At 39.6% G+C, this 24,059-nt stretch overlaps 1 protein-coding gene across 11 annotated transcripts in view; it reads right to left on the bottom strand.

Moving 5' to 3' along the window:
• Positions 1-23,473, bottom strand: part of LOC130477124 (receptor-type tyrosine-protein phosphatase delta) — a 619,168-nt gene extending 595,695 nt beyond the window's left edge. For 5 of the 11 annotated variants that reach the window (XM_056849118.1, XM_056849117.1, XM_056849120.1 and 2 more), the window contains exon 1: positions 23,448-23,471. The gene's annotated coding sequence lies outside the window, so the exon portion shown is untranslated. Of the gene's footprint in view, positions 1-23,447 lie in introns of all 11 variants that reach the window. The other 6 variants (XM_056849124.1, XM_056849126.1, XM_056849115.1 and 3 more) reach the window with 5 other exon arrangements.
• Positions 23,474-24,059: the final 586 nt, after the last annotated feature.

Genomic DNA, 24,059 nt, shown 5'->3' with positions numbered 1-24,059 from the left:
GGACCTGTCTCCCACAAAAAATTCTGATATGAAACGCAGTAGGAGATTGTCTATGCAGAGGTTCCCAAACTGTGCTCCAAGGAGCACTTGGTGCTCCGCGAAACATCTCCTAGTACTCCATGAAGAGACTGGAAAGAAAATACTATTGTCGTTCAGTTTAGTATATAGGTGCTAGATGAAAATCAGTGCTCCATGATGAATTTCTCTCCTGAAAAGTATTCCATGACTCAAAAGGTTTGGGAAACTCTGGTCTATGGAGACTGAAATGAACACCCAATCAAATTCTTTGTTAAAATAATAATTCTTGGATGGTATATCTGAAGTTAACCAATATGCTTAAAGCCTTCCTGTGCCTAAAATGTATAAAAATAAAGCCTTTAAATCAAAAGAAATTTATAGATGGTTTAAGTATAAATATCTGGTAGACTAACATAAGATACATTTGTTTTACAACTAAATAAAAATGTAAGATGATTTACAATTTGAAATGATGGAAAAACTCAAACAAAAATTGCTAAACCTTGTGGCTGAAAATAATCCATATATAAAATAGGACAGCAGCATTACAAAAATATTGCTAACAAATGAATTTGCAAGATTTATGAGCACACATTTCATGGGTGATGTAATTCACCCAGGGGAAAGCCTTTCCTCAAAAAGTTTGAAATGCCAGGAAATATTGTGTGAATTTTTGGTGCAAACTATCATGGAGTACTGGGCAGTGCTTCATGTCATTTCAATCAGGCTTACATTACAAGTGTTACTTTCAGAGGCAAAAAGGAATACTACATTTTTTCAAACTCTCAAAAGCATGTGAAATATGGATATAAATAATCTGAATATTTATCTATTTTCTCCTTCTCTGCTACCAGAGATCTTTTAAAATACACAAGTGTAAAAGGATATAATGCAATGATCAAAATGCAACTGAAATTCTGCCCCATCCCTGATCCATTCAGACCCAGACATAACATTTTCTATTTACAGATCAAATTATTTATTTATATGCATGTGACGTCACCCCATGGGTCAGGAATGACCCGGTGCTTGCACAGGGGACCTTTACCTTTATCTCTGTTTCTAGCTATACATTTAGACTCCTCATATTTAACATATACAATCTGCAACATGTAAAATAAATTGTTCTTTTTCTCAGCTTGCAAGAGTTTAGTTAACAGTACACAACAGAAAGCCAGACCCAAATGCCAACAAGATCTGGGTCTGTTCCAATTAAATACAGATCAAAAAGATCACAATACTAATGTTAAAAGTTCGAATCCCTTTTTCTCAAGAACAAGCCCATCACTAGCTGCATTAATTCTTTATAACGCATTTAAGATACTCCAAAGCCCTCAGAGTGGAGCATTCCCATGGAAGCAGTCATACAACTTAAATCATATGTGACCTGGAGCAATAATACTGACTTGATATCACTTCCCAAGCTCAATGTGCTTGAATGTGGTACCCTATTTTTTAACCAGATCCCTTGTAAATTTCTGCAAACAGGCAGAATGTATCAAGATGGCTGTACTTGGCATTTTAATTCCTGCATATGTCTATATCCACTGAGGTATCTCATCTGCATTTTAGAGCATCAGTCCCCAGGCTACAGTCCTCTGGCCAATGGGCTAGAAAAAAAGCCTAGCAAGGTGGATGTGGTCAAGTGCAGTCAAGTCAAAGCTGACTTATGGCGACCCCGTTGGAGTTTCAAGGCAAGAAACATTCAGAGGTGGTTTGCCATTGCCTGCCTCTGCATAGCGACACTGGATTTCATTGGTGGTTTCCCATCTAAGTACTAACCAGGACCAACCCAGCTTAGGTTCCAAGATTTGTTGAAATCTGGCTGGCCTGGGTCATCCAGGTCAGGGCTGACAAGGTGTATTTCTGTAATTGTCAATGAAAAGGTTTGGAAATTTTTATGTCTTTAGAAGACATTTGTAGTAGCTCTGGAACACTGTAGAAGGCTTTTGCCAGCTCTGTAACTGGCTGCAATCAGGAAGCCTTTGTCTAAATGCAAATATACCTCAAGCAGATCTTCTGATAAGCAATTACCGAAATTGAGGGGGAAGAAAGAAGAAGTTGCCTCTTTCTTAGAATACCAAGCTAAACACAACAAGGTTTTAAAAATATGTTGTCTTTCAAAGCCTTTTATTCCTATTTTTAAAACTTTCCCCTCATTTAATTTACTTTTATGAAATGAGCACTTGAGAAAAACATTTTTTGCATGACACCAAGGAGACTTCAGTGTTTTGATAAAACCATGCTGACGCTGTACAACTCTGAGCTTTTGTGACAGCCTTATCAGACCATGGCATTAAGCATTATCTTGTCAAAATAATTCTTCCTGAAACTTTGTGCCTTAGGTGTTATACTTATGCTGTTAACGAACCAATGATAGAACTTATGCTTATGCTGTCAACGAACCAATGATAGCACATTTTAGATAAAGTAGTCCTAACATTGTTTTACGCCTTTTTACTAAGTATTTCCCTTTACAATCAAAATACATCTTATTTGCCATCTAGATCTTTTTACAATAATATAATTATATTATGTATTCTTTGTTCTTATTTAATTATAATTTTAAACTTGTACCTTTCATTTTCTAAAGTCATTTTACTAGACTTTAGAATTTAGGTAACATTTCAAAAGTTCAAAGCATTTCTCAGTAATCCCTCCCAAGTAATCCTTGAAACATCCCTGTATAGGTAGTCCAGTAACAAAGGGGGCCTTGGCTGGATCATGTCCTTTGCAATTTGCAAATAAAATATCTAGCCAAAAACCAATATTAATTTCTGGTTAAAGTCTCTTTATCTTTTTGTTCAACATTATTTTGGGAGTTACTATTAATAATTTGCAGACACTTGGGAAATGCTTGGACTCAAAGTTAGATTTATAAATATGTCTAAAACAGTGCAATAAATAGAGTACCATATATAAACATACATATACAATTATAAGAGAATAGTAAGATACATAGAAAAAGTTCTGAAGAACAGTCAGTGGTCTCCAGCCTAACAACAAAACATCATATTCAGATACCAAAACTAATAATCATTAATTTCTATTCTCTTTGAAAACAGCAGAGATTTCAATGGTTATGTTGTAAGGTTTTTTAAAATTAAGTATGGGACAGTGATTGACATCCCTGTATTAACCTAGCAGCTTCAATGATGATCTAACATCATATTTTGCAACACTAAATTCATACAGCAGTACAAACCCACCCCAACTTAAGTATCTGCTGGCACAGCAAGCTATATATTGGACCAACAGCAGCTCCAGCACACCCCCATTTAGCATTTTACTGGCACAATCAAGTTTTATATTGGACCAACAGTTGATAAATGTAATTCAAATGGGATTTCTAGTGTTTGATGCCTTACTCCATCATCTGTCACTTACAAAATATTTTGTTTCCCTAAGTTATTTTTGTTTTTGTTGTCGTTAAAACAAACAGCAGAATTCGCCAGAGAATCCAATCTATTTCTTACCTGAACCTTCGCCTGCTTGCTTCAGCACAGTCAGCTTCTAGCGTATATGTTGTTTTTTACTTTTTGGGGGATGTAGTAAGGGAAAGGAGGAATCATAGATAAATAGATTTAGAGGAATTTCACTTTCTCTTCCTCCGGTCTGGATTCCATTGTGTTAACGAGAGGAAGAATTAACTTCTGACAAATTCCTTCATAATAAATACAACTGAATAAGACATGACTTATATTTTCAATTTCTCCTGACCTGCAAGGGCATCCCCTCTCAGATCTGGATAACTTCCTATACTTTCCCTCCAAAATTGCTGAAGGTAAGGCTGATCCTCTCACCAGGGTTAGGGTTCTCCTTTGCTTGAAAGGAGGAATCAGAAAGTGTAGGCATTTGGTAAACACAAATCACAATTTCATGAACATTGTTTAACTTAAAATAATCAATTTTATTAACCTGACAAAAACTAAAATGAAATGTGTAAATGTTATATGAATTATATGCTTTAACCTCTGTATTTTTACCTATTTATTGGTTGTTGTGTTAGCTGATTTTTGTAAGCCACTCTGAGTCCAGTTTTGCTTGGAAAGGGCAGGGTATATGAAATGAAATAAAACTAAATAAATGCTTTCCACACATCCATTTTTGAGTGTTCGCAAAGAACCTTTATTGGCATTTTAAACTAAAGTTGTACAAGGGAGAATTAATGCTGCCATTATACGAATGGAAATATTGAGAATGAGAGCCGATTATCCCTTCATAGGGATAATCATAGGGATACTTTTAAACAGTAGCAATTGCTCTCACACTGTCTTATTCTTGTTTATGATTTACTAGGGAGGAATGGCTTCAACATCATAGCAGTGGGGGCCAAATTCACAGGAATATTTCTGGAATTCAGGATAGCGGGAAAGATTAGATTTGTCCTGAGAGCTATATTTACTCAAGAGCACAGTGAGCAATGGCTTCAGAGTAAGGAGCTTTTGGAGATCTACTTTTTAAAGTTATGACTTTGAAGGTGTAACTCTGTTTAGGGCTGCACTGCACATCTATTAGCAAACTGTTTGGTCCCTGAATGAACATGAAAGCAGCACAATAGGTTCCTTCAGAGACATGGTGGGGGCCTTTCACCACCAAGCTACTGGACAGGTATGTAGAAAAAATATGTAAATCAATCAAAATTAAAAGGGGAAAAGGAATAGAATGTTGAGCCAAGTTAAGAATAAAAAAGAAGCAGGAAAAAGGTCATTTTTGAGATTCCCGGTTCACCGCGATAATCAAAAGTGTTCTTAAACTTCAGAGATCGATAAAGCATGGTGACGATATAAAGTATTTTAATATTTGAGAAGGGAAGTAATATAAACCTGTTACTGGTGCTTCCTAAGAAAGTACCTAAATGTATTTGAGTATCTATGAATGAAAATGTTATGTACAACTGTGTGCATTGAAACAGAAATTCCCAGACCTCTTACCTTCTTTAATTTACCTAGGCAAAGAGATGAGTTTTGAGGGGGCAAAATTCAAATTTTTTTGCAGACCATGTAAAAAGTGTGATTGCAAAAAGAAGCGTGTTTTTACAGTCATACAAGCAGAATACATCAAATGTAATGCTAGGAGCAGCAGACTCTATCATAAGCTCTATGCAAATAATGATGAAAAATGTGAAAATAACTAGTAAAATGAACAAGGAGTTACAAGTAAAACTAGGAAACAGATTCTATGCAAACATCTGTACCATTTTAGAAAAACAATCAGCCTCTTCTAAGGAAATCCACTGGTTGTTAGTCATTAGACCTAACGTAATAATGTTATAATATCTTGTCACTGATCATTTATTTAGAAAGTACATATGATGCCTCTTCCTCCCTCCCCTGCTATGCTGTCTTATACCAAATCAGACTGTTGGTATATCTAGATCAGTATGGTCTACTCTGGAAGAGACTTCACCATCAGAACAAGACCTTCCTCAACACCTTCCAATTGAGATTTTTAAGACTCCAGAGAATGAACTTTCAATGTGAGCAAGTGTGTGATCCTTGATGTCTCCCTATCAATGGAGGCTCAGGTCACAGCAGCTCTCCCGCCCCGACCTAGCCACAGTGATCCACGTGATGGTCACCTCTACGCTGGACTACTGTAACTCACTCTACATAGGGCTGCCCTCGAGACTGATCCAGAGGCTCCAGTTGGTACAAAATGCTGCAGCGAGGCTTTTCGCGGGGACCTTGCTGCGAGAACATATAACACCATTGCTGAAACAACTGCACTGGCTCCACTGGAGTATCGGTTCAAGGTGCTGGTTTTGACCTTCAGAGCCTTACATAAGCTGTTACCGCACTAGGTATTCCCAGAGATGTATTAAGAGTTTGAAACTGTTATAAAAAATACTGTTCACACTTTGTTTGGCCCCTTTAGCTGTGAAGACGTCTTCCAACCATTTTTTAGCCATGGCATCCAAAAACCCTTTTAAAGCGGTGTTTTTTATAACATTTTCAAACTCTTAATACATTGCTGGGAATACCTAGTGCGGTAACAGCCATAGTCTGGGATCCTCATACCTGCGGGACCGCCTCTCCTGATATGCTCCTCAGAGAACATTGTGCTCCATGAACAACAATTTGCTCATGGTTCCTGGCCCGAAGAATGTGCGGCTGTCCTCAACTAGGGCCAGGGTTTTTATGGCCTTGGCCCCAGCCTGGTGGAATAGTCTTCCCAGTGATATCAGGGCCCTGCGGGACCTTATGGAGTTCCGCAGGGCCTGTAAAATAGAACTATTCCACCAGGCCTACAACTGAGGACAGCCACGAGTTATCCATCATTGCTGGCCTCCCCATCCTCCCACCACCTCTGTCATCGGTGAGGGATGATTTGCTGTATTCTTGTCCCTTAGTGGCTATTGGTTTATTTTATGCCATCTTGCTGTTGTTTTAATTAGTGTGATGTTGTTTTTAACTTGATGTTTTATGGTTTTATGTGATTTTCCGTCCTGAGCCTGGTTTGTCTGGGAATTTAGAGCGAACTATAAATTTTATTACATAAATAAATAAATAAATAAGTGCAAAGTGAGGCATATTGGGGCAAATACCCTAACTACACATATACACTGATGGGATCAATGCAGGCAGTGGCAGACCAAGAGAGGGATCTTCGGGTGGTAGTGGATGGCTCAATGAAGATGTCAACCCAGTATGCGGCTGCTGTAAAAAAGGCAAATTCCATGCTGGCCATAATTAGACAAGGAATAGAGAATAAAACTCCTGCTATCATACTACCCTTGTACAAATCTATGGTGAGACCACACTTGGAATACTGTGTAGAGTTCTGGTCACCACACCTAAAAAAGGATATTGCAGAGCTTAAGAAGGTGCAGAAAAGAGCAACCAAAACTATCAGATGACTAGAGCAACTGCCCTATGAGGAGCGGTTAAAACACTTAGGGCTGTTTATCTTGGAAAGAAAATAGTTAAGGGGAGACATGATAGAGGTCTATAAAATTATGCATGGTATAACACTGGAATGATGAGTCATCTGCTGAAGCTGGAGGGTGAGAGATTCAAAACAGGTAAAAGGAAGTATTTCTTCACAAAACACATAGTTAAATTAAAACTCCCTGCCCAGGATGTGGTGATGGCTACCAACTTGAAAGGCTTTAAGAGGGGAGTGGACATGTTCATGGAGGAGAGGGGTATTCATGGCTACTAGTAAAAATGGATACTAGTCATGATGCATACCTATTCTCTCCAGGATCAGAGGAGCATGCCTATTAAATTAGGTGCTTTGGAGGCTTGCACTTTTACCTTTAACAAAGGACCTCCACATTTTTAAAAATCCCTGCCTCTGAAAAGGTAGTAGAAGAACAGATTGTCAAATTTGAATGAATTTGACTATGTTCAAGGGACATGAAGGGATTGCCTATGGGGGTGCCTTTGAGATGGAACAGTGGCTCTCAAATTTCAGCCAATGTGCACTGGCTTAGTAGAATAGTAGTGTTCAAGTTTTCAAAATAGGCTTTAAAGATCATATCATAACAGTTTACACATACTAGTTCCAGATCTTTGAAGGGTTTTTATATGCGTAGAATATGCTTGATTTTACGGGGTTTTTCAAGAGAAACATTTTTATGTCCTAACCATTACAAGTTTCATTAACATCATTTTCAGAAATGAATTCAAAGCAGTAACAGGTGTGAATTTTTTTCCAATATAATTAAGCACTTTTATGGAAACTGCAAATGTGACCTGGTTATAAGCACCCAATTGAAAACAAAATTTCTAAAAATCTGATCCAGCATTTTCAGCAAATCTATGCAATATATCACACTAAACCTGTAATTCTCAAGAGTCAATGCAAAAACTCTTGAGAAGGAAGATTGCCTTGATGAAAATAAGTTAAAATTTTATAAGGTTCTTACGATCATTACAATACCTAAGTTCCCAGCTTCTTTATTCTAATGCATAGAAACATGTTTCATGTCAGATACATGTTATAACTTTGATTTTTGGAATAAAAAACCCAGGCAAAAAAAAGGAGCTCTTGAATGCATGATTTTCAAAATATGTTCAGGGAATCCTGGGAATCCTATTAAGCTGAGCAAGTGTTCTTCAATAAGATCAAAATGATGGACAAGATTTTTAGATCACAGCATATCCTTTGTTACAGGTTTTCTCCTGCAATGCATGGCTGTATGGAAATGCAACATATTTACTAGAGTAGTTTTCCTAGAACAAGCTAGCACCCTCCATGAGCTCAGTGCATGACCTGGAACATGCCTCAGTACAGTCTGCCATGTGCTAGGATTCTGTGGCAGATGTTCAGAGCTTCCTCAGAACATTTCCTGAAGGAACAACATTTTAAAACAACTAATGAACAACTGATGCAGTGCATGATGTGTATGAGTTGAGTGTCAAATCACTACTGCTGCCATTACACCACTTGGTATGGGTCATAGTATGCAGAAAATCTTAGAATTCAGTCACTGGCATCTCCAGTTAAAAGGGTAAGCAGGGCTGGAGAGGTATTTGCCTGGGACCTTGGACAGCTGCAGTCAGTGTGTAGGGCAGAGCATCTCAAACTGTGGGTCGTGACCCCATTTGGGGTCAAGAGACTGAATTTTGGGGTCGTGAAAAAGACCTTCAAGAAGACAGCGAAGACGGAAGCGCAAACAAAGAGGAGAAGGGGGTTGGAGAAAAAAAGAGGATGGGTGGGAGAGGGGAGGAACAACCTGCCCACTGCCCAACTCCTTCACAGCGTGCACAATGAGCTGCTTTGCCAGCTCATGGATAAAATGTACCCAGATTGGTGAAGGGAAACAAGGGTGCCTTCCTATTGGCTCTATGGTTGAGAGAAGCGGCAAGCAGGTTCCCATATCAATTGGAGCTTTGCACGAGCTCTGATCGTGCAGTTTAGGCAGGAGTGAAGGCTGTGCCATGTAAGTCCAGATCCAGCCCCTTCAGAGCTCCTATCCAGCCCACGAGCCAGCCAAGTGCCTCTCCTCAGCGTGGCAAAGCGTTGCACTGCCAGCGTAGCTCCTGGACTTGGTCACGTCTCGCCTGGGCCCTTCCAGGAATGTCTCCCCCCCATGTCTGGTAAAGAGTGTGATGTCACTCACCCACCTTGGCTGAATGGGAGAAGTTTGGACATGTCTCACCTTCCCCCAAAGCAGAGCCCCGACAGAGAGCCCCGGTCCGCGTGCAGGCGCCATGGGCCTTTCCAATTGCTCCCTCCTCCTCCCCCCCCCCCGCGAGGCAGACTTTGGCATCACGTGTGCTGTGCAAACCAGCCTTCCCGCAACTCTTTCTGGGATCTCATCTTGCCTTGCATCTGTGCAAGCCAGTGGTCAGTGCTGATTGCATAAGCCCATGCAATGCCTTGCAAAAAAGAACATGGACGGGGGCTGAGGGAGATGGTTGTTCCTTGGCCACAGGGGAAGTTTGCAAGCCCCGGTTCGTTGTGTGCTTGGGTGGGTAAGACCCCTGCCCTCAATGCGTCCTGGACTGAAGCGTAAAATTGTCAGCAGTTGCATGAATGCTTGAATCGTTAGGGAAAGTGTGCTCAGTTGTACATTCTCTTAAACAAAATCAAAATAGTAATACTTGAAAGTTCTAAAAGAGATGTCAAGAAAAAAAATATGACCGCTTTTGAGCAGGATCAACCTGTCAATTTTTGTATTTTCAGCAGCAGCAATGCCCTGCAGAGGAGATCTCCTGGGATTGCAACTTATCTCCAGGCGACTGAGATCAGTTCCCCTGGAAAAAATGGCCGCTTTGGAAGGGGATGTACTAAAACAGGCTAGCCCATTAGAAACAATAGGAGGCTGCACAGCCCATTGAAGATAATGGGATCCTGGACTGCCAATTGACTTGCATGAGCTCCATTGAAATATATTGCAGCACAAAAAGAGTTCCAAGGAAAATGTGAAATGGTTTTTCAGTAAGGTCTCCAGATACACTTCTCTGGGACTGGAATGGGGCTGTCATTAGCCTTCTGACACCTTGGGGGCTGTCGTTCCAGTCCCAGAACCCTTCTGGTAGTCTCAGGGGCTGTAATTCCACCCCTGGGGCTGTCAATCTAATCCCAGAACACTTCTACTTGTCCCAGGGGCCATCATTCCACTCTGGGGGCTGTCATTCCCATCCTACATCTCTTCTGCTAGTCCAGGAGGCTGTCATTCCACCCTCTGGGCTTTCTTTATGATTTATTATCAGTAAATATTTGATTTGTATTCCTATTTTATATACCTATATACTCGGGGTCCCATATAAATTTCTCGGGCAAAAAAGGGTCACGAGTGGAAAAGGTTTAAGAAGCTCTGGTGTAGGCAATACTGAATTGGACTGATTAAAGGCATTACTCAGTATAACACAGCTTCATATATTCATGCTTCCCACCATTATTTGAAACAACAAAAACTTAATTCAAAGACTGCCTACATGAATAGTAAGTGTGTGTGTGTGTGTCTGCGTGTGTGCATGAGTGTGAAATCACTATCAGCAAACTATAAAAATATAGATTTTTCACAGCAAACACAAGCTATTTACATTGTTGCCTTATAGCAGGGGTGGGGAACCTTTTTTCCGCCAAGGGCCATTTGGATATTTATAATATCATTCGCGGGATATTTATAACATCATTATCAACTTAAAAATTAGCCAACCAAGCCCCAAGCAGGCAGCTGCCCCAGATGACCCACCCCCGCGCAGGCAAGCAGGCAGGCATCCAACTGGTGGCGCACTCGCCCACCTGGTGGCACAGGATGGTTTGTTGCACCATAGCTGTCCAGCCACACGCCATTGCTCCTGCTCCGCATGGTCGGGGCTGGATTCAACAGCCGGCTCCTGCCACCTCCGCCTGCAGGGATGAAATGAGGACACACTGGCTAAGAACTCGCCCCCCCGCACCTGCACGAATTCTGGCCCTGCCTCCTTTAATTCCTCCATTGTCGCCACTTCCACTCCAGCCCTCTTGTAGTATAGAGGGAATTCGTTTCTCCATGGCCCGGGTAGGAAAGGGTTAACACAGTTTCTTGGGCGGTCCTAGCAGCTCCATAGCTAACGACACTTTTGCAAGGGGGAAAAAAGGTTCCTTTTGGTGGGAGAGGGCAGATCACCAGTCTTAGATCCTTCTGAGCTAGAGATCTGCCAGGACCCACAAAGGGCCAGACCAAATGATTTCGTGAGCCTTAAACGGCCCCTGGGCCTGACTTTCCCCACCCCTGCCTTATAACAAGGAATACTCATTTCCGACAGCCTAGCACAAAAAGTGTTCATAGTTTTTTCCCCAATGTTGACTCTTTTAAAATTTTCAGACCATCATTGTACCGCAAATGACTGACATACGCAAGCAGTGAGGGACGTTTGTAAAATGATGTATTTAAGTGGAAAGAATAAAATCTGCCAGTTTAGTATAAGTAAAACATTACAGAGAAGAAATATCTGCCTTAACTGTGCTGCACCAGAGACAGAAAGGAGCAAACTCCTCAACCAATCTACTAATTCAGTCATAAACCAGAGATTCTCACTACATGCAACAGCAGCCAGCATAGCCTTGCCTTCATATCTATGCAATTATACTGAAAGCAGAGCCTTCTGAATGTCAACTTAGTATAAACAGCACTTTAAAAATGCTTTCTAAAGAATTAACACATCACATGCTCTCAAATACAAAATACACAAGGCTAATGTGACATTCCATGATCATCATAACTTAAAATTCTTTGACCCTTCCATTGAATGGGTAGGTGCCAGTAGTAAATTCATTCCATCTCTCTTTTCTTGAATCACTGGATCCACAACAGCATAACAATACAATCAAGATTCTGAATACATTTGGTGAAGTACAAATATTTTATTATCTGCCCAGATAAGTATCTTTAAAGAAACATTTCTTATAGTCAGCATATTTTAAACAAATAAATGTAATTTTTTTGAAGTTGCTGGAAAACTTGATGAATGATGTGATAAAACAATTCTCTCAAGTAAACAAACAAGATTTATGCTAAATAAATAGCTACGCCTGTGGAAATGATTTATTACTTTTTAAAGAACAGTTTACATTATCTTTCAGTATACATCATGTTTGGCTCCACATCACAAGACAGCCCTATCAGATAACCTAGTATATTCTCTCTTTCTCTCTTTCTCTCTTTCTTTCTTTCTTTACTTTCAGTCCCTGTACTGGTGTCCTGGGAGGTATTCTTGGGGGCAGAGATGCCTTTAGGCAGCTTCCTAATCTCTTTCGCTCCAAGAATGCCCCCTCCTGCAGCAGTGTAGCTAAAGGTGTCTTAGTCTCACTGTTTTCAGAGGGGGCATTTGTCTTCCTTTATATTTTACATTTATTTTATTTTTGGCGGCCGGGAAGCCTTTTTGGAGGTAGAAGGGCAGCACTGCTTTTGGCCACTGCCTAAACTGCCCCCCCTCAGGAATGGGCTGTTAGCATTCACATCACTCTCCCTCTTGCAGTCCTTTTAGTAGGTTAAGCTCTACCTGATAATCACAGAAAAACCAGAGAAAAGTGGTGTGTGTGTGTGTGTGTGTGTGTGTGTGTGTGTGTGTATAAAATGGCTGATTGGTGATACAGCACTTACGCCAATCACTAATTAAACATTTTGAAGATGAGGAGAGCCTTTGTTAGAGATTCAGCAACCTTGTCCTTTCAATTAAAGGTGTTAGAGATCACTGTGTAAGTCTCTGACACCTGGCAAATTACCTCCACCAAATTAGGAAATAAAGAGCAGACGTGACATTCCTGATAAAGGTAAAACAAAATATAGCTTAGAAGAAATTTAAAAAATATTATTCCTAATTATATTTTTAAAAGACGATCAGAAAGCTTTTTAAATCAAAATACCTAGATGTTGGCTTTATAAAATAGCAGTAATAGATCCATTCAATCTGTTCTATTGCTTTTATTATCTGGTAAAATTCAAAATAATAAGCAGATGTAGTTCAATAGAAAAAAGGACTGAACATTTATAGTCTGGAATTTGTCTGTCACCTGTATCAATGAAAGGAAAGCAAGGCTAACAACACATAAATATATTCCCTCTGTGATAATAATTTTTCTTCCTTTTATCCCTCACCCCCCAAAAAACACTGAAGGAGGGCACATATTACATAAGAGGAAATGCTTTCAAAATGAACATACCCCATTTCAGTTCAGCCTAAAATAATACACATATGCAAAAAGGTCATGGCTCATTCGCATGCCTTCTTCAAAACTTCAGAATATGGACTGAAATCAATGCTAGCTGACTTTGTGCATGGCAAAAGCGATTCGTTACATGTACAAACTGCCAACCAGCAAATATTTACTATGTTTGGTCATAGGTGCCCTTGTAAACTACCCAAATAACTATAAAAGGTAAACTTGGCCAGTGACCTGTATTCTACCACATGGAAATGGCTAAGTGGGAAAGAGGGAGGGAAAATAACCACACTATTACCACACACAAGAAATAACAGTACCTACTTGGTGTCTAACTTCAAAGGTTCCCATTTATCATGTCAAGAGAGACAGATGCAAATAAAAGGATAAAATGCAGTTGAGACTCCTAATCATTTTTTATTCTACAGCTCACTGGTAATGGAAATATATCAGCATTTTGTGACAACTCTTCATACATACAGTAATCTAAATCTGATAGGATCAGAGCATAGATCACCATGGCCAAATCATACTTTTCAAGGAACAGTTGCACCTTTTACATCAGCAAAAAACAAACAAACAGCTATTGCTGTTTTTTGAAAAGTATAATTTGGCCATGTGATCAATAACCAAATTATCATGTGTTTTGCATTGGGATGCCTTTGAACCTTTCACAAACTTCAAAAGGTTCAAAATAGTTATTTTACTGCATTTCTGTTTCATAGTTTGTATTTATATCTGGATTGTGTTTCTCAATCTTGTGCACTCTCTCATGTGTTTTCAAGCACAAAATAGAATATAGAAAGATGAATGTAACAATGTCACTAATGGCACAGGAACCAAGAAGAAATTTACCATCTCCAAATGTTTACTAAATCTCATCCTCCCTTCCACCACTGTTACTAAAATAATTTTCCATGTTTCCAGAAATCCGTGTTCAAAGATTTTTACATAATTTAAAATAATATTTAAATGAACTAGATGAAATTATGTAATAAAACAAACCACACAAGTCAAATCCCTACCAACAAGATATAGCTGTAGCAGGCCAGAAATCACTCTCTCTTCAAACACAGCAATATTATTGTAGATGATATCACACAAATATTTTGTAGCAATTATTTGTGGGGAGATGAACGGAAGGAGATTGTAAGCCAGTTTGATTCTCCTTAAAAGGTAGAGAAATAAAAACCAGCATATAAAAACCAACTCTTCTTCTATTATGTGATAGCATAATTTGATATTCAGCATCCTATGTACCTCAGGATACTTCATATCATTCTTTGTAAGAAATGTAAGAAATCAAACCTGGTTCTCCTGATAATACACAGCATATTACAGAACATACAGCATTTCTTTGTAAGAAATGTTTAGCTCTTACGGCTGCAAAGACAAGTTTTAAAATGAATAGCCAATGTTTGGCCAAATCTCAAAAATCTATGGAGGGATTTCCAGTGATCACACGGCAAGTCTTTGATTCTTTGCATAAGAGAGGGGCAATGGCTTAGTGACACAGCACAGGGATCTCCAGTTACAGAACATCAGGTAGCAGGAGCCACTGCCGGAACAATGCTGAGACAGATGGCCTGATGGTCTGAAGGCATCCAGGGCCTCTGAGAGGGTGGGGGACTCAGAGGAAAAAATTCAGAGGGGTAGAGGGCCCCTGAAGCCAGTGTAATGCTGCATCTACCAAATGCCTTTCCAATGAGTTTCCTTTTGATGCAGCTCTGGCTGCAGCCACTAGGGGCCTAGGCCTAGCAGCAACCACTGGGTGACTTGATACTACCCAGCTTGCATGACTCACCTAGGCCTGGCTGCTTGCCACTGTTAAACAGCAGAACCCTATTAAAGCCAGTGGGGTACAGCGGTAGGATCTGGGAGACCCAGGTTTAAATCTCCAGTCTGCCATGGAAGCTCACTAGGTGACATTGTGCCTGTCACATGCTTTCGGCCTAACCTACCTCACAAGTTTGTTGTGAGGATAATAACGAGGAAAGGGAAATGATGTAAGCTGCTTTTGTCCCCACTGTGGAGAAAGGTGGGGTATAAATGAAGTAAATTAATAAATATAGCTGAAGATGGGAGGCGGATAAGAGACAAGACGGTGTATGGCTGAGAAGGAAAGAATGAGACAGGGAAAGGGGAGAGGATACGGGGTTGCCAGAAGCAGGGAAAAGGGAAATAACATGGAATAACATGAAATAACAACTCCTTGAGGGTTCCCTACCATGCAAGCAGACCTGGCCCAGCAGCCAACACCATAAAACTGTGCCCTAGTTTTCCTAGGTAGAGGCTGCTAGGGGGAGGGAAATCTGGAGACAGAGGGACAGGTAAAGGTAGGTTTGCTGTTAGGCAGGAAGGAGAGAAGGAAGCAGGAAAGACTATGGGGGGTTCAGGGAAGGGAAAGAGTAAATAATGGGGGAGGGAAAATGAGATCCCTCCCACAAGTCCTTGCAGGTTCTCACTTATTTTATTATAGTTCTAAAATACAAGGCTGGTGTGTACCATGTTGATACAGAAAGGCAGGATTCCACTTTGCATAAACAAAATATAGACTAATTCATAAAGGCTGAGAAAAGCACTAGAAAATAGGACAAAAAGGTCTTCTTGGGTTTTACAGTGTTAAAAATTAGAAGCATGGTAACATGCAGCAGATTTAACAATGGAGAATCATGGGTCATCAAATCACTTCCCAGAGCTACTATAAAGATTAGAAAAGCATGTTGAAATGTGCCAGTAGAGTGAAACTAGTGTAATTCACCTATATACAATGCCAGTTTCCAATTCATGAAAGCTCAATTGCGTGAAGCAGCTAAAAACTTTTTTAATCAGTTTTGTTAACACACAATACCATCCTAAGCAGTCACACCCTTCTAAATTAGTGGGCTTAGAAGCTCTGTTTATGATTGCACTGACATTTTCCTTTCAACCAACAGGAAATTCTGAAAAATTCTAAAAAATGGGTAAACATGAGGAAACTCTCAGGTCATGCTAACTGGAAGAGCAAGAATGCTAATTGGACCTATGTGGATACCCAGTCAAAATGTATCCCATAAGAATTGAATGCCTTGCATTTAATGCCTTGCATTTAAGTGTTCCCATTCACTCAGAACAACCTTATCAATCTGAACTATTGCCGAAGTCTTCTAGGATTTCTAAATTCGGCCTGAATCCTTTTAATATTAACATGTTGATTTTTGAAGTTCATCACTTGAATACCTTCAGGCCTCCCAGTGACATGATTTATTCCAAAAGGATGAAGAATTTATATTTCTGGATTAACGTATAAACATTTTGTGGGAATATTTACAAGACTGTATGTGGGGAAATCTAATAGAAAATGGTGTTCTTATAAATATTTGCCCCTGAGAACAGTCTCTAGCCCTTGAGTGCATTAATAGATTGTAAAGCTTACTCAAGATGAATACACCTCTCAACCAACATTAATGTTTATACACACACACAGCTACACTCCCTTCCCATTCTTGCTTATAATAAAAATACAGGTATTTGCTCAATGAGAAAAATACAAAACCAAGCCATCAAAACAGAGCAGCACATTTGCTATCTGTAAACATTTGCTAGGCAAAAGCAAATCACTGATGCATTTAATGAGAAATATTATTCTTTCTCAAAAGGGTTAGAGATGAACATTTTGAGAACTCTCTAATCAAGTAACCCATCTGTTATTTATAGTAAAATTAATTAGTAAACAGAGAATGTTTAATGTTTTAAATGCCTCATTTTAATTGATAGCAGTCTTTCACACTTTAAAAAATCCTCTTTGGAAAGCTGCCAGTGATGTAGCACACACAGCTACTTGGCAGAATTCCATATACTTGATGGACCAGGAGTCTGAAGATGTTGGCTTTATGAGAATGTTTCTGATCCCTTACCTTATGGGACATTAACAAACAAGTTGTCAGGTAGGTTACTGAGACTTCTTCTTAACATAGAGATGTTTGCATTTAAAAAGCTCCAACTAGGTGCTAAAAAGAAAATCTCTCAATTTTCAAGGATAGATACAAACTCAAACTTAAAAATGTGTTCAGTTATCATTCATTCCACATTAACTTCCCAGGACAAACAAACAAATTAGTTTTAACACATGTCATACACAGACATACAAAGTTATAAAGTGCAAATCTATTCTACATTTGGATGACCTTTTTAACCTAATTACCAGACTTATTTTCAGGTAATTATAAATATGTGTTACATTGCTTTGTGAAGTGCCATTTTTACTACAGAATAAATACTTCATCAATTCAGATTTATTTCATAATCACCACATGATCCAAGTAGTGAAACAAGTCTAAAATTAAGTCAAACAAAAATACCATTAAAATTGAATCCTTGCACTGTACATGCAGCTTAACATGGTTTATTTTATCTGCAAAGAAAATATTTAAGAATTCCAAGGACTAATACTAGACTTAATAACCACAACTGTTCTCTGTTTTTACTTTTGAAATGAATGGCTTTCTGGAACAGACTGGAATATTAGTTCAGCACTGTATGTGTCTGCTCTATTTTTTTTTTCTTCTGAAAAATGCTACTGGTTTAGCTGGCATTGAGACAGAAGGCTGTAAATTCCTATCTTCCGTCAGTACCATTGTCCTCAGAGCAAACCCCACAACTGGCTACAGGCATTCAACATCCATCATTGCTTCTGAAACTTAATCTTTCAGGGAAGGGCAGCTGCACTGGACAACAGTTAAGCAGCTTCCTAAGATACACCACCATTAACACATACTGGGTAGGGGAACTGAGAATCCTCTATTTTAATTTCTGCTCCAAATGCTGACCTTTATGGATTTTTGTTTAAAATAATGGTATTTATATTTATCTTTTGAATCTAGTAAGACAACAATTCTAGTCTGTTTCCAGTCAAAAATTATAATTTCCAATGAGATGTTTTAGAACAACCATAAGTAGACTGTAAATTGCACAGCTAACTATTGTTAAGTCTGTGGGACAATGCATGGTGCATTCCAAATGCTGCAATCCCCTTGACACCATCACCACATTAAGATAAAGGATTACGTATATACTCCAGATCCAGTCATTTATGAGAAATCTAAACCAACAATGGAACCACCTTTAACTGATAACAACAAAGGATGGATGGGGCAAGGGGAATGCAAAAATCATTCAGCGATTATAGGAACCAATTCTCCTGCTTATCTCTAAAATCTTGTGATCACCGATTCACAACACACTGTCATTAGATGGTCTGAGGTTAGTATTTTGCTATCTATAAAACAATTTAAGCACATTACTTACTGAACTTTCAAACATGCTTCCAAGAGCATGAAAGGATACAGCTTGAGGGACTGTAACACTTTTTGCTCTATTTCATACAATATATTTAATATATTATTTATGGGAAAACGTGTACCAAACAACTTAAGCTATGTGAGATAAGTGTATGCTAGACTGCTTTTTAAAGGAACAACATTTGGATTGTCTGCAAAGCAACAAGATACGCTATATCAAAAAAATAAATAAAGGAAAAACCACAACCCCAAGAATTTAAAAGTAGCTAACACTCTAGCTAGGTTAACCTTTGAAAAATGCAAAACAAGAATAAAGCTGACCGCTTCTAAATAAAAGGAGTGATTATTTTAATGAAAAAACAAAATGTCTCATAATTATAGTTAATTGACAAGGAAAAATCATTCAGAGTACTATCAGATTTTGGAAGTGTCTAAATAGACACATCACAGCATGCTACAGGGATTAATATACCATTAATGTTATTATATCGTTCTCATTTTAATTGACTACCACATCTATTTGAGTATTCTTATTTATTTCTATGAGTCTCAAATTAATTTACATATTAATATGCATGGATGTTATGGCATATATATAATGACATGTACATCTCAAATAACTTTGTCTAAATATCTTATGAAACGTTTACATATACATGCAATTTTACAAGCTGTCTAGGGAGTTTAATCTTTTTTTGTCTTTTTTTTTTTGAGGTTTTTAAGGAAAAGCTGAGCAGGCATCTGTTAGGGATATATTAGATAGAATATGTCCTGCCTCAGGGCACAGGATTAGACCAGATGGCCCAAGGAGGACTTCTCTAATACTATCATTCTGGATATACCCAATGTCAATTTACATGTGTGACTTTTTAAACATACCACACAATTAGCAAACAGGAAAAAGTAGCTATTTTTTAATGAGCATTCATACATGGATGTGGCATTTAGAATATTATTCTGAACAGAATTTATAGCATTTTGCTTTTAGCCAAAATTATTTGTGACATACATGTTTGGTTATTTAATAAGAGATGCCAACGATCACAAAAAGCCAAGTGACATTATTAGGGAGATACTATGGTTCTGACAGCTATATCTTCCACTGAATTCGGGCTGTAGACAGACACAGAAACGCAATAAACACATTGCACCTTAACAAGAAAAGATTGTTGGGATGGAATTTACAGGCAAAGCATTCTCAAGCAGTCTCCGACATCACCAGATTTCCTCAGTAGATGTGTTGTACAGGAACACTCAGTGTAGTAGATCAAGGGAAGAAATAACTGAGAGCATGTGAAGGAATATTTTAAGCACTGATTGTGTATATAGGTTGCTAGTTGGATTACCATTCGTAAGTAGCTTCCTCTGAGCATCTACCTAAAATAAAGAACCAATTTTTTTTTAAGAAATCACAACCTATGGAGAATATAGAGTTTGTTTCCAACTGTAATGAACATTAAGTCTTACCAACTGCAGAATCAAAGAAAAAGAAAGGAAACTACATAAAATAGCACAATAGAGTAAGCTGGTATTTTGGTTATTAAAATACATCAACAAACCTATTTCCTTCCCCCCTTTTTTAAAAAGATAAAGTCTCTTTTTATGGGTGCAGCCTAATTATACCACAATTTTCTGCAGAATTAGTCCTCATGCATCTAGTTACAGATATATTACTGTTTTCTTGTATTTGGAAAGGCTCACTCTAAAACAGGTGTTTACATGCGATACAACAGGACTCAAGGACATGTATTTAGAAGGGCTGCTGTCAAAACAGTGAAGTTAGAACCACACACACTAAGCTATCATTTTTAGCCATTTTTTAAACAATATCTATTTCTAGTAATTATCACTGGGCACAAAACTAAAATTTTCAAGGTTATTCTCCCATTTCACACCAGTTTGAAAGTGTTTTCCCAAAATAGCCCATTTATGCGTACACACACAAATAGTCACACTGAAGTAGTACTTTTATTGTGTCTTCTGATTTATCTTTATCATCTTTTCAAAAACAGAGTTGCCTGTTAGCTTGATAAATCATGTTCACTTTGAAGGAAATTCAATATGCAAATACTTCAGCTGTTCCTGGTACAAATGGTCTGACTTGTCAGTTTGAAAAACTGAAAATCAACAAAGGAACACTTGACCTTATTGCCTAATGTCTATCAGGAATGCCATGGTTGATCAATTTTAAATCTGTGAAAATGACATTAAAATGTATGTTTTTTCAGACCAGACCCTGTATTTACTGACTAGAACCAGGCGTAACTTTGATTTAATATGTAATCTACCTTTCTAAGTGTAGAGAATCCAGTCTATGCCTATTGCTTTTTCTAATCTAATGGATGATACATCCTAGCTCCCTTACATATCTTTTAAAAAGTCCCATATAAAGTTAGACATGAGACTAAAAAAAAAATCGCACTTTTATCTTGATGATCACCTTGCACGCAGCATCCTTCCTCAACCATAAAGATAGCAAGGTCAACTAAAGAGCCCCATATAGGTCTATAAAGGAGGAAACAACAATTTGTATTATTATTTCCAGCAATACTATCACAACATATTCACAATAAGTCATAGGTAAGCATTTATGGTACTAGTACAGTAACGTCCTTCCAGCAAAAGCTTAAGAGAATTCTGTACAGTGGTATTTGCTGTGTAAGAGCAGTTTATACAGGCCTCTAGTGGTTCAGAACTCACAGCAGCAGACAAAGGGGTGATCTCTACTTTTTCAGCTTGCGAACTTCTGATACCACCGTTCTTTTAGTGTGGAAATAGGAGGTGGTTTATAAACCATAATGACAATTGGAGCAGAGTGCTGCAATTCTGGATCCAAATCCAAGCTTTGGTCAAAAGTCTACACTGGAAGTGAAATACTGTATGACCGCCTCTCCTTATCCCGTTATGGCTGGGATGTAAGTAGTATCTGGGTTGTATAACAATGAAATGCTTGAATACAAATAGTGGCATGAATTATTAAACAACATTTTGGTCAAAAGCAAAGTAAATTTTAAAACATAAATTCCTGAAATCTAGAAGCTCTAAGATGTATTTTCCTTTTTAAACACCACTCCTGCTTGGCATATCACATACAAACCACAATGAATTCATTCATCTAAAAACAGAAGTCTTAGCTAGCAGTGCAATTCTATGAAGAGTTATTCCAGTCCAAGGCCACTGATTTCCATGGGCTTAGACTGAAGTAACTCAGCACAGGATTGCACTTTAGAACTCTCAAAGGAAGTGAACAAGCCATATATTATTCTGCATGCAAAGTATCTATAAATATATATACCTCCCAAGTGACAGCATTACTATTAGAAAGCATATCCAATTAAATGTGTCTCCCTTCTCTTTGTAAAAGGCAGCTACAAGATCTAGTTCCTGAAAAATACAATATAAGGAAAGATAACTGATGCTTATAGCAATTTACTTGGAAAGAATCTGACAAATGAACGTATAACTTTGATCAGTATCAATTTCACATTTGAAAAATACAGCAGTAGCATAGTACATCTCATGCGAATGAATTTATGGGAATTGCGATGAAATTGTCATTTTCTTTACGAAATAGCTACATTTTCCAGTCCAAAACAGATTATTTTCAGAGGAGACAACCTTTTAAGGGATTGTTGTTTTATGTAAACCTGATGTAACAATATGCCTTATTCCTTCCAAACCCACTAAAAAGTCTGAAAGCTATGTCTTAAACCCCATTTAGACCAAAAAAGATGTCAAAAGAAATGAACCCTTTCTCTTCATCTTTGCGCTGGAATTCTATATTTAAAAGAAAATCCGTTCACATTTAAACACAAAACATTAAAAAACTTAGTTATGTCTACACAGAAAATGGGGTAAAAGCAATTGACAAAAGGATCATATCTCAACTTTATATGCTATTTCCAAAGTATAGAATCTCAAGCAAAAACAAAAATCACTCATACAACATAAAACTAAAAAAATTCAAAGCAAAATCACTTTCTTTCCAGGAACTCATCCTAAGTGTTGCACTGCCTCACACAGATACTGAAAGAGCACAGGATCTTTAAGCAGCACTCTGCTGGGATGAACATCTCGATCCATGTCAAAAGCATACATTTCAGTTTTGTATATTTATAGAGGAAAATTGTTAATAAATGCAGTCCTGAAAAGACTGTAAAAAGTCCAAACTCCTGAAATAATGCCTGTTGGTTCCCCTGCACTCTTCAGAAACACAGAAATAGCAGTAGCACCAGCAGAACAGAAAAGTGGAGGACAGGTTTTGCAGCGATTATGACAGCTAGTCATTGTGGTTGGGGCGCAAGGACAAAACCAAAACTGTAACAAGTGGGAGAAGGCAACTTGGAGATCGATGAAAGCTGAGCGGAAGGAGGAACAGTAACTCCTCACAAGGTTACAACCTGTATCCAATAAGTTTACAACCCGCAAGAGCACTCTGATCAGCCTGACAAGCGGTTAGGCAAAAGTACTTTCCTCGGCTTCTTTTTCAACATAACTCCTTGAAAACCAACCGGTTCCCTTCCCCCAAACCGTACAAAAAAAGAGAGGGGGGGGGCTTATTTTGTTCTCAGCGCTTGATCCAAGAATCCCCCCTCTCCCAACATACACCAGACAGCAGCGAGCGCCTTTAGAGAACTGTTCCCTTCTGCCACTACAAGAAGCATCACTCAGGGCACATCCTAACGCAGCCTTTCAAAGCGGGGGCCCCTCTCCCTTTCCTTTTGCACTGCAACAATCACGACCACGGTCCATCTCCCCCCCCCCCTACACCAACTATACATACAGCAGCCCCGTGCACCCCACAGCGCAGCCTTCTCCTTCCCAGCTGCCCAAACATCCCTTACCACCAGCCGCGTCGGGAGACTCGAGCCCCCCTCCCCTCGCCTACCAGGCAGGGCCCCGACATGTCTACAAGAGGAGAGGGCGCGATTGAGAAATGCACCCGGCTGGCCCTCGGATGCATGCACGCACGCACGCGGGGAGACGCCAGCAGAGGCAACAAAGAAAACAAGGGACGGGGGGGGGGGTCAGCTGCAAGAGCCTTACCTGGTCATGCTGGCTCCCCCTCGGTGGCAGCAGCGCCGCCGCCACAGGCAACGCCAACCAAGTCGCCTTTCCCGCCCGCCGCTACCACAGGCGCCGCCGCCTCTCCTTGCTGCCGCGGCCGCCTTTTGCTCCCGCTCGGCTTAATCCGAATCCGCGCAGCGGCTCCAAGCCGAGAGCCTCGAGGTCGCCGCCGGCTGTGGCTGCCGGGGAGGGGAGGAGGGGGAGGAGGGGGGGGAGGGGGTCGCTCTTCTCGCGGCCGGTCCGAAGTGGCAGGTGGCTTCCGAGGAGACAGTCCCAGGGATCGGCAGCGGTCAAGGGCGGTTGCGTAGCCGGCTCAACTCCCCTGGCAGCCGGGGTTCCCCTTCCTTCCTCCCTTCCCTCCTTCCCCTCCCGCTGCTGTTTCTCCTCCTCCTCTCTGCTCCTCTCCGCTCTCTTCTTCTTGCCGCCGCTGCTCCCGGGCACTCTCTCTGCTCCCCCCCCCTCCTCCTCCTCCTCCTCCTCCTCCTCCTCCTCCTCCTCCTCCTCCTCCTCCTCCTGTGACTCCCGCCTCCCTTTTCTCTCTCTCTCTCTCTCTTCTTCTTCTTCTTCTCCTCCCCCCCTTTCGCCCCTCTT

This window comes from Euleptes europaea, chromosome 4 (genome assembly GCF_029931775.1).
Source record: "Euleptes europaea isolate rEulEur1 chromosome 4, rEulEur1.hap1, whole genome shotgun sequence".
NCBI lineage: Eukaryota > Metazoa > Chordata > Lepidosauria > Squamata > Sphaerodactylidae > Euleptes > Euleptes europaea.
The sequence above is the reverse complement of the archived record's forward strand: the minus strand, read 5'-3'. Positions and strand labels throughout refer to the sequence as shown.